Here is an 11631-nt window from a genome sequence, read left to right as displayed (position 1 = left end):
AGGGTTAAAGTGAGCATCTAACTTGCCCCTTCGTGGGCAGGAACTGAAGTGGCTCATTTCACTCAGCCTGCAGACTGTGGACGGCTAAGTGTTAACGGCTCCATGAAGGGTCAGGGTGACAGTCTTCTGCACCTGTTCATTTTGACACCCGAGTTCTTGTTCAGTGTCCAGGAAGAATCAGGTCACATGAACTGTGTGAAAGGTGATGAATGCAGAAGACTTTATTGAACAGTGGAAGTGGCTTTTGGTAGAGAGGGAGCTGGAAAGGGGATGGTGTGGGGAGATGGTGATCTTTTCCCTGAAGCTCAGCCATGTCTGGCTGGGCTCCCCTCCAAAACCACACATCTGAAGTTAGCTGCATGTACCTGTAGTCTCCAACGCTCAGTTGTTGCTTCTCTGCTCACTGCTCAGCCACTTGTATCCTTGCTGGTCAGCAACTTGTGTTGCTCTTTTCTCTTTTTATGAGCACAGGACAGGGGTGTGGCAGGCCAATAAGGCAATCATTTGGGCAGAAAAATTGGGCCTGCTGTTTCCACTTAGGGCCAAGGCTCCAGGCTTGAGGGTGGGGTTTAGCCAGGAGCCCAGCCATTCTACATCAGGATGACTCTAAGGCCAACTGGGAGAAGTGGGGTTTCTGGGACACCCATATTCATGCAGTCAGAGCCAAGAAGGGCAAATCAATGCCTCCCAAACCCAGCCTTAGGGGATTACCTGAGCCAATCCACGCATGAATCCTGAGGAAAATACGGCAGCCAAATGCCCTGCCCCAAGATTCCATGGGTTATCAAAGAAGGAAGACCTGAGGAATCTTCCTTCCCAAAGAAGGACTAGGGAGTGACTCTGCCAGTGGATATGAGGTTCCTTCTGGGAATGATGAAAATGGTCTAAAATGGATTGTGGTGATCACAATTATCATGTGCAACACGGAATTTTGGAGCAGTAGGGTGAGAACTGTGATGCTTTGAGCAGCAGCAGGGCATTGTCAGCATGGCATTCGTGTGTTGCCCAGCTCAACTTTGCACCCACTGGGATGGGCATCCATCTTCTTGGCTGCTTGGTGTTTCTGGGAATCTACTTCTAGGCTTTTCAATGGGTAGAGGTCTGCCAAACCAAAAAACAAAGTGATTACTTGGAGTCTTGCTTTGTCACCCAGGCTGGAGTGCAGTGGCATGATCATAGTTCACTGCAGCCTCAACCTCCTGGGCTCAAGCAATCCTCCCGCCGCAGTGTCCCAAGTAGCTGGGATAACAGGCGTGCACTACCATGCCTGGCTAATTTTTAAAAAGATTTTTTGGTAGAGACAGGGTCTCGCCATGTTGCTTAGGCTGGCCTCAAACTCTTGGCCTCAGGCAATCCTCCCACCTTGCCCTCTCAAGGGCTGGGGTTATAGGTGTAAGCCACATCACCCAGTGACATAAGAGCTTGAACTACAGGGAGACCCATCCAGATGGGGCTGAGCAAAAGACTAAGAATCTCTGTGGAAAGCTCTGGTAAACTCCAGGAGCCCTATGTGAGCCAGAGGGGAAGCTACAGAGGACGGCTGTCCAGAAATGGTGAATATATGGCTGAGGTACTGGGGATACTGTGGTAAATCTGGGGACTACTGTCTTCCAGAGCCCTGGAGAGTGCAGTGCAACAGTCATCCTGGGCACAGCCCCTTCCCAAACTCAAAGGAAAATAATTTGTTCTACCAAAAAGACACCTGCACTTGTATGTTCATTGCAGCATTATTCACAAGAGCAAAGACATGGAATCAACATAGGTGCCCATCAGTGGCGGATTGGATAAAGAAAATTGGTCCATATACACCATGGAATACTACACAGTCATGAAAAAGTATGAGATCATGTCCTTTGCAACAACATAGATGCAGCTGGGGGCCATTATCCTAAGCAGATTAATGCAAGAACAGAAAACCAAATACTGCATGTTCTCACTTATAAGTGGGAGAGAAACATTGGGTACATGTGGACATCAAGATGGGAAGAACAGACACTGGGGGCTACTAGAGAGGGAAGAGAGGGAGGGGGGCAAAGGTTGAAACACTACCTATTGGGTACTATGCTTGCTACCTGGGTGATGGGAATGTTTTTACCCCAAACCTCAGCATCACACAATATATCCATTTAACCAACTGGCACATGTACCTTCTGAATCTAAATTAAAGTTGGACATTTTAAAACCCTTAAAAGAAGCAAACAAAAAGAGGAACAGGGAAAAACAGCTCAGCAGAGGGAGGAGCTCCAAATGAAACTTAGAGACCCAGTGATTCCCTGCGTGGGGCTCAAAACACAAGGTCCCTGTGATCATGTTTAAGGCCAGGGTGTCCCAGGGTAGCACGGCACCGATTATCTCGAACCCACTGATGAGGCTCCCACAACCATGACTAATGAACATGAAGAGCTAATGGACTCCTCTTCTTTCTCAAAACCTCTGCCAACTCTGCCGCCAAGAATTATAAGCATTTAGAAAATAATTATAATCTGGACAAATCAGTTTCAGTCTATTGGATTGAACATAATCATATTAAAATATAATGAATACATTCAAACACACAATGCATGATTAAATAGTCACTTAGGAACCAGTGCTGGTAAAGCATGCTGGCTGGTAACCAAGAACTATGTGGCAAGAGCCCACGGTAGCGGGGACGGAAGTAGAAAGCCACCCCAGGCTTGCAAGTGATTTCTTCGTCACCTTTGGTTTAGGTCCTAATTTACTTCCTCCTTCCCTAGCTCAGGCAAAGCCACACAAACTGGTTGTGGTTCCTGCAACCTGATTTTGTTGGCTGGTGCTTAATCTTTTTGTCATTTGGGATGGAAAGGCGGAGTGGGGGAGGCAGGATGTTTCTGGCAGGCTGATGGCCAGAGACCGCAACGTTCTGAGCAGTCAGGGGTCTGCCCAAGGTCTCTGCCAATCCCATTGCATGGGGCATCTCACTCATGTCCTCCCTTGGGAGGCGAGGGCACCAAACAGCAGTGGTGCTTCTCAAACCCTTGTTGTCTTATTATCCTTGGCCTCCAGATCACGGCTGGGACCGCCCTCCGACTGTACTCATTGAGTAAATCTCCAGGTTTCTGGGCCTGGATGAAGACTCAGGCTCTATGGGAGTCCTGGGGAAGCTGAGCCTCCATCTGGCAGCTGACCTGGAGACCTGAAGCGTGCCTTGGCGAAGCACGCCTTTCCCCACTGACTTGCCCTGGACCAAAGACTTGGTCTCAGCTCTCTGTGGCCTCTTTGTGCACTGCACTTCTCTGCCTCCTGGCCTAGCCCAGCCCAGCCCAGCCCAGCCCAGCCCAGCCCAACTCTCGGCTGATAGATGCTGACATTAATGCAGGAGAGGTGGGTCCCCAAATTGGGATGAAGCCTGGGAAGGTTCTTTTTGTTATTTGTTATTTTTTTTTGAGACGGAGTCTCACTTTGCCGCCCAGGCTGGAGTGCAGTGACGCGATCTCGGCTCACTGCAACCTCCGCCTCCCGGGTTCAAGTGATTCTCTTGCCTCAGTCTCTTGAGTAGCTGGGACTACAGGCACACACCACCATGCTCAGCTAAGTTTTGCATTTTTAGTAGAGACAGGATTTCACCATGTTGGCCAGGCTGGTCTGGAACTCCTGACCTCATGATCTGCCCGCCTCAGCCTCCCAAAGTGCTGGGATTACAGGCGTGAGCCACCGTGCCCAGCCGGGTTCCCGGCTTCACTCAGGAAACAATTTAAGGCTGAGCCAGTGGCAGAAGAAAACAGCTTTATTGAGGTAGCAGCATTACAGCTCTGTGACTACTCCTGCAGAGCAGGGCTACCCCATAGGCAGTGTGTGGAGAGCAGCAGCTCAGGGGCAGTGCTGCAGTCATATTTATACCCACTTCTAATTGTGTGCAAATTAAGGAGCAGGCTATTCAGAAATTTTTAGAAGAGGGGTGGTAACTTCTGGGTGTTGCCATGGCAATGGTAAACTGTCATGGCACTGGTGGGCGTGTCTCACGGAGAGGTGCTTCCAGGGCCTCTTCCCTATTTTAGCCAGTCTTCAGTCTGGTCTGGAGTCAAGTCCTGCCTCCTACCTCAACATCACAAGTGGAGATTGGAAAATGTCAAGGGTAGGGCGAAGGGAATGGTACAAGCATTGGTGGTCAGCTTCAGAAGCAGACCCACAACCTCAAAAGAAATGGAGCCCAGGGCTGGGGCTGTTTGTTTTTGTGCTGCCTCTAGATGTGGGATCCTGATCCCTGGGAACAGATCAGACTCAGGCACCTGGGTGGGCACTGGCCAAAGGAAGCCCTAGGTGAAGGAGCCTGGTGGCACCTGCAGGCGGAGTCACCATCCAGTAGTGCAGTTCTATGCCTCCCGCACCCCCTGTACCCTCATGGGCCTCTGCCCACTGCCTGGGACCCTGCTGTCTTAGTCACCACTCAGGCTTCCAGCATTTTCCCAGGAGGATCGACTAAACTGAGACTGTGAGTTGGTGGCTCGCAGGCCCAGTTCAGCCCACAAACAGGTTTGTTGTTGTTTCTTCTTGTTTACTTGTGTGTTTGTTATGGTTTTCTCCCAAAGTGTTTTGAAACTTAGAAGTTGTTGCCAGCATTTAAAAAATCAGCTGATTTACTAACAATCTGGATTTCCAGCTCCTCTTTAAATCGTGACATCTGGCAATGCCAGGCCATACTCACTCATAGCAACAATGGATGGGTGATGAGTCGTGGCTACCGCTTTGCACAAAGGGAGCCACTTCCTTGTGGTCTTTGCCTCTTGGCATGACTGCTGGTCCCTGTAGGCATTTGAGCTGGCATGCCCCGTTTTATAAGAAGGAGAAAACACAGGTGCATCTGGAGTGGATGACACAATAGTATGAATTAGACCCTGGTGCTCCCACAGGGAGAAAGATCTAGGTACCTTGTAGTAGTCTGCTCAGGCTGCCATAACAAAATACCACAGACTGCCGGGTGGGGAGCTTAAACTACAGCTTAACAGCTGTTATTTTCTCACAGCTCTGGAGGCTGGAAGTCCAAAATCAAAGTGCCAGCATGGTCAGGTTCTAGGGAGGACTCCTTTCCTGGCTTGCAGACAGCTGCCTTCTTGCTGTGTCCTCACATGGCAGAGATAGAGATCCCTCTCTTCCTCTTCTTATAAAGCCACAGTCCAATTGGATTAGGGTCTCATCCTTAAAACCTCATTTAAAATGACCTCCCCAAACCCCTATCTTCAGATATAGTCACATTGGGGTTGAGGGCTTCAACCTAAGGATTTGGAGGAGGGACACAATTCACTCCATAGCATATCTGGAATTCAGGATGTATATTTGGGGGCTAGGAAGGGAAATTAAATGACCAGTGGAGTCTCGGGCCATCCAAGCATGTCACAAAAATGGAAAGAAACCATTGCCATGAAATGGATGAACTTGGCAACAGAGAGGGGTACAGAGCTCCTGTTCCCCTGTCTACAGATCCTGCTTCTCAGTCGTCCTGGGAGAAATATAGCTTATGGCAAATTCAGGACATCCTTTCTTCAAACATTTGCTTGAATTATCCAGACTGGGGGCCAACACTGGACTTCCAATCTCTGCTGTTCTTTGATGTCTCTGGGAAGTTCTGTGCTGCCGTGCTAGTGTTACGGTGGAGTGGGGAGTGAGTTCAGGGAGGCTGGTGTGAGGGTCTTGCCACCACCCATCCCAGGACCCCTGGTCTGGCATCAAGAAGGCCTCTGGCCTGCAAGAGAAGCTGTGTGACCTTGGGAAGCCACTCAGCCTCTCTGTCTCACTCTACCCAATTGTGAACCAGGGGTTGATTAGGTCAGTTTCTTTTGTAGGTCACTCTTCACGTTGGTAGATAATTTTAAGCCCTGGTTAAGGACACTGCTCTGTAGTAGGTGCACAGAATGAAGGATTCGGCCCCAGGACTCAAGGAGGCCCATGGGCCTCTGGCTCCACCATGGGTCTCTTGAGCTTCCCGCCAAACTCCAGGATCCTGGATCTTCCCACAGTCTGCCTCCAATGAGTGAATCCGCCTCATACCTCACTATTCCTGCTTGGCGAGGGTGATGGGAAGATATGGTATTAGTGGGTAATTAAGTTATTAGATGCCAAAGCTTAATTGCTCTCAGGAGTATTTTAATTGTAGCAGGGGACTCAAAAACAGAAAGCCTTGGAGACAGCAGACATCATGGAAACAGAAGGAAGGGGGAGTATATGTGAGGGTGCGTGTGTGAGAGTGCGGTGTGTGCGTGTGTATGTATGTAAGAGTGTGTTGTGCATGTATGTGTGTATACATGTGTGTGATGTGTGTGCATATTTGTGTGTGTATGTGCCATGCATGTGAATGCATAAGTGGGAATGTTTGCGAGTGGTGTGTGTGTGTATGTGTAGTGTGTGTATGTGTATGAGTGTGTGCATATGTGCTGTGCATGTGAGTGTGCATAAGTGTAAGTGTATATGTGTATTACGTGTAGTGTGAGCGTGAATGTATATGTGTATGAGTGTGTGTGCATAACTGTGAGTCTATATGTGTATGTGTAGTGTATATGTGTATGAGTGTGTGCATGTGTTAGTGTGTATGTGTGTGTATGAGTGTGTGTGGTGTGCATATGAGTGCATGCATGTATGACCTTGTGAGTGTGTGTGTATGAGTGTATCTGCATGTGTGTGTTTGTGTCCTTATGTGAGCATGTGTGGTGTGAGTATGCACGTGTGTGTCCATGTGTGCCACGTGAGTCTATGTGAGTGTGTGTGTAAGAATGTGCATGTGTGGTGTGCATGTATGAGTGTGTATGTTTGTGGGTGTGTGTGGATGTGTGTGGATGAGCATATGTAAATGTATGTGTGGATGTGAGTGTATGATAGTGTGTGTATGAATATGTGTGTGCGTACATGTGGGGTGTGTGTGCATGAGTGTGAATGTGTGTGAGAGTGTGTGGTGTGTGAATGTATATGTGTGTATGCGTGGTGTGAGTGTATATGTGTGTATGAGTGTGTGAGTGGGTGGGCACAAGTGTCAGTGTGTACGTATGAGTGTACGTGTAAGTGTGTAAGTGAGCATACGTGTAAGAGTGTATGTGTGCATGTGTCTAACAGAACCCGCCTCCGTGATCTCTGCCAGGGGGCCCATCAGTGCAAACCCCCCGGGTAAGCCCAGGTCTGAAGGTGGCCACCAGCCACTGGCCTACTCCAGGTGGGCTTAGCGTGAGCCAGCACAGCCGCCAGAGAACCTTCTCAGAGCTAGACCAGCTGCCCCAGGAGAAAGAGGGTGACCCTAAATATTATCCTACCAGGAAAGCCAGGCCTGGGCTGTGGCCTCCATGGTCTGGGTGCTTCTTTTTGGAGGTGGGAGATGGATTCTCCAGGGAGAGCTGGGCCACCAGATATTTCTCTGTCCTGTGGCTTGACTGCTTCTAGAAACTTCCTGGGCTGAAAGCAAGGGACTTTGACAAGGGCTTGATTTGGAATGTGGGGCATTTTTATTGTTCCAGTTTGTTTTTCCCAAAGCAGGTTCCCAGGGTGAGGGGACAAGGGCTGGGGCTGCTCCTCCAGCAGCTGCCCTTGGGTGTAAGAGGTGAAGCCAGCTGGGCTTCTGGGTCAGTGGGGACTTGGAGAACTTTTCTGTCTAGCTAGAGGATTGTAAATGCACCAATTGGTGCTCTGTGTCTAGCTAGAGGATTGTAAGTGCACCAGTCAGCATTCTGTAAAAATGGACCAATCAGCACTTTGTAGAATGGACCAATCAGCACTCTGTAAAATGGACCAATCAGCACTCTGTAAAATGGACCAATCAGCAGGACATGGGCAGGGCTGAATAAGAGAATAAAAGCTGGCCATCAGAGCCAGCTGGGGCAGCTCGCTGGGGTGCCGTTCCAGTGCGTGGGTGTTTTGTAGTTTCGTGCTTTTTAATAAAGCTTACTGCTGTTTAGTCTTTGGGTCCGCGCCACTTTTAACACTCATGGCGATGGTCTGCGTCTTCGTTCTTTAAGTCAGCAAGACCGCAAACCTACCGGGAGAAACAGACAACTCCGGACGCGCCACCTTTAAGAGCTGTTTTAACACTCGCCGCGAGGTCCACGGCTTTATTCTTAAAGTCAGCGAGACCAAGAACCCAGCAGAAGGAATAAATTCCGCACACAGGTGGGCACGGTGGGCTCAGCTGCATGCAGGTGACGGCTGGGTCCCAGCTGAGCCAGGTTGGGAGCCATCTGGGTACTTTCATAGTCTGGAGACAAGCTCCAGATTATGGTGGTCTAATCCATGATTTTTTCTTTATCGGTTTATGATTCCTCTCTAAAAGAGAGTTGCTTCATCAACTATTTGGTTATACTGTAATATAATCTGTATGGAAAAGGCAGGACAATTGTTTGGTTCTTTTCTTATTTATTACTTTAAAAGAGTAATTACTTTATGCCTTAGCAATTACATTCATGTCAATTTTCAGGATAATGAGTTATACCATATTTGGTGATAGGCTGTGTCTTCCTGTGGGTTTCTCTTCCATTTGGCATCATTGAGAACTTACCCACTTTTAGGCCTGACAAGACTTTTCGTATTTCCGCCCATGGAACTGATTACTTAGCCGGAAATGGTATTTTGAGACTACAATTTGAGTGCTCATTGCCTGAGTTTTATTACCTTGACGTCTTTTCAGTGACACAGCTGATACGTCCATATTTTTTTAAAGACAAAAATAAATTGAGTTCACAGTGATATTTTTATTCAAACTAGATTTCAGAGTTTTTACTTAACCTTAAAATTGTTATATTTACAGCTCTTTAACATAGAAAATCTTGATTCCTAATGATGTTACATGAATCTCTTATGTATGATTTCTTTGTGGTTCTTTTTGTCCTGAGACTATGTCTCACTTGGAAAGCTCAGTCAAAATATTATGTTCGAAAGTGACTTGAAAAAAATGGATTTCTCTGTAGTTAAGCCATTAACTTGAAATACAGTTGTGTTTGCATGTTTCAGTTTATTTTCTATTTTAAGGAATTGCTTTGCTTTTTCCTTTTGATAGTGTTTTTTCAAATCTGTAAAACTTATTTGTTTGCTCTTATAAATAGGCTCTGCTCATACATTATCTTCTGTTTCTACACATCTTCTGTTAAGTTGTGTATGTTGGTCTTACTCTAATGCTTTACTAAATTCACTTATTATTTGTAATCGTTGTTTTCATGAATTCTTGGGATTTTCCAGACATACAATCATATCACCTTCAAATAACTTTATTTTTTTTCCCATCTTATGCCTCTAATTGTTTCTCTAATCATGTTGGTTAATGCCTACAGTACGGTGTTAATAGTAGCAGAGATAGTGAACATCCTTGTATTTTTTCTGATTTTAGCAATAAAGTTTCTAGTGCTTCCTGGAAAGTAAGAAGTAGGGTGCTGGCTCGTGAGCTGATACGGAGGTGTGTGTATTTATGTTCAGGAAATATATATAATTCCCTATTTTACTCTGATTTTCATTGTTAATTTAATTGTTGTGAGCCATTCATAGGGTCTTGGTTTTCATTTTGAAGAACCAGGGTTTAGGGTGTTTTGCTTATGCGAATCTAAGCCAGGACATGAAGGGACATTAGGGCTCCTGAGAAGTCTCATTTGCAGAAGAATTGTATGGAGGTGGTTTGAAAAGCTAATTTCAGTTTTCAGATGTGGACTTAGAATTTTGGCTTTGCCTGTGTATATATTTTATTTCCATGATATCTAATTGGTTTTGGGCAGAGATAGGGAGAAAACAAGTTTGATTTTACATCACATAGAAGGATTTCGCTTTTGCATCTTTCAAGGAATTCCATGGACATTTTCTACGTCCTAGATCGGCAGTTTTAGATTTCTTTTTTGTGCTTTTGAATACATCTTAGTAGTAAGATATTCAAAATGATGGCCAACAGTCACCTTTGCAGAGTCAGTAAACACAAGTGCAGTGATGAGACTTCATTGCTCATGAGCAGTTGAGCAGATTTGACAACCTATCTTACATATTTAAGAGCTCCAGGCTCTCATGTTCCAGCAAATGCAGGGCTTAGCTTTGGGGCAGGCTGGAGCTCACACACTGCCCGTCCTCTTTTTTGTCAGCAACTCTTAGCCCATTACACACCATATGGCATGACCCGCACAATGCAACATTTTGTCCAAAGATATCTTCAAAAAAGAATTATGTTCAGTTATAACCAAAATAAATTCTTCTTGTGGGTTAAATGTGGTGCATCTTTGCAGGGTTTTAAAGGAAAGAACCAAGGGGAAAACCATTATCAAGCATTACAGGGAAAAAATTATGATTATAATGTGGCCCTCAACAATTGTAAAATCTAGCAGAGACCACAAGATGCAAAAGACTCTTAACTTGATGCCCAACGTGGTTAAAAGGAAGGGACGTTCCTTGGTGTTTCTTTGAACTGGGTCTTCGAGTAACAGCCTGGGAACCACTGTTCCATGGGGGCTCCCAGAGGCTAAATAAAATAATTTAACCTATGCTTATGAATGATTTATGCCCATAAACAATGCAGGCTCATCCCTCTCCATTCGCAAACATTAGATTTTCAGCTCAATCTTGCTCCCAGTGATTGGAATTTTAGACACTTCAAAAGGGATCAAATCCATGAAAGACTTCGGTGTGCTGAGTCTGCTTCTAACCCATGTACCAGATTGGTTGCTCAAGGCCACAGACGCCGAAATAGAGGTTGGCCAGTCCACTCAGACTGTATCCATATGCTTCCTTCCTCAGAGGCTGGCACAGAGATCCATTTAAGAGTATACTCTGCGCCAGCCTCTGAGGAAGGGAGGTATATGGATACAGTCTGAGTGGACTGGCCAACCTCATCATTTCAGCTTCTGTGGCCTTCAGCAACCAATCTGGTGCATGGGTTACAAGCACAGAGATCCATTTAAGAGTATACTGGGCCGGGTGCAGTGGCTTCTGCCTGTAATCTCAGCACTTTGGGAGGCCGAGGCGGGTAGATCATGAGGTCAGGAGTTCGAGACCAGCCTGGCCAAGATGGTGAAACCCTGTCTCTACTAAAAATGCAAAAATTAGCCAGGAGTGGTTGTGGGTGCCTGTAATCCCAGCCACTCGGGAGGCTGAGTCAGGATGATCTCTTGAACCCCGGGAGGCGGAAGTTGCAGTAAGCTGAGATCGTGCCACTGCAGTCTAGTCTGGGCCACAGAGCAAGACTCCGTTCCACCGCTGCCCCCCGCCCCAAAAAAGTATACTTGGGGCCAGCTGTGGTGGCTCACACCTGCAATCCCAGCACTCTGGGAGGCTGAGGTGGGTAGATTATTTGAGCCCAGGAGTTGGAGACCAACCTGGGCAACATGGTAGAACTGCATCTCTACAAAAAATACAAAAATTAGCCAGGAGTGATGGTGCCCGCCTGCCCGCCTGTAGTCCCAGCTACTGAGGGGGCTGGTGGTGGGAGGATCACTTGAGCCTGGGAGGTCGAGGCTGCAGGGAGCTATGATTGCGCCTCTGAACTCCAACCTGGGTGACAGAGTGCAACCCTGTCTCAAAAAAAACACAACAGAAGTAAAGATAATAATTGGTGGTCATTTGTATGTCTTTTCATGACCACCATGTAATCCTTGCATGTAACAAAGTTGCACTTGTATCCCATAAATTTATACAAAAAATTATTTATCCATGATGACCAGGGCCTTGTTGGTT

This window comes from Pongo abelii, chromosome 6, assembly GCF_028885655.2.
Source record: "Pongo abelii isolate AG06213 chromosome 6, NHGRI_mPonAbe1-v2.0_pri, whole genome shotgun sequence".
NCBI lineage: Eukaryota > Metazoa > Chordata > Mammalia > Primates > Hominidae > Pongo > Pongo abelii.
Note: the sequence above shows the minus strand (reverse complement) of the source record.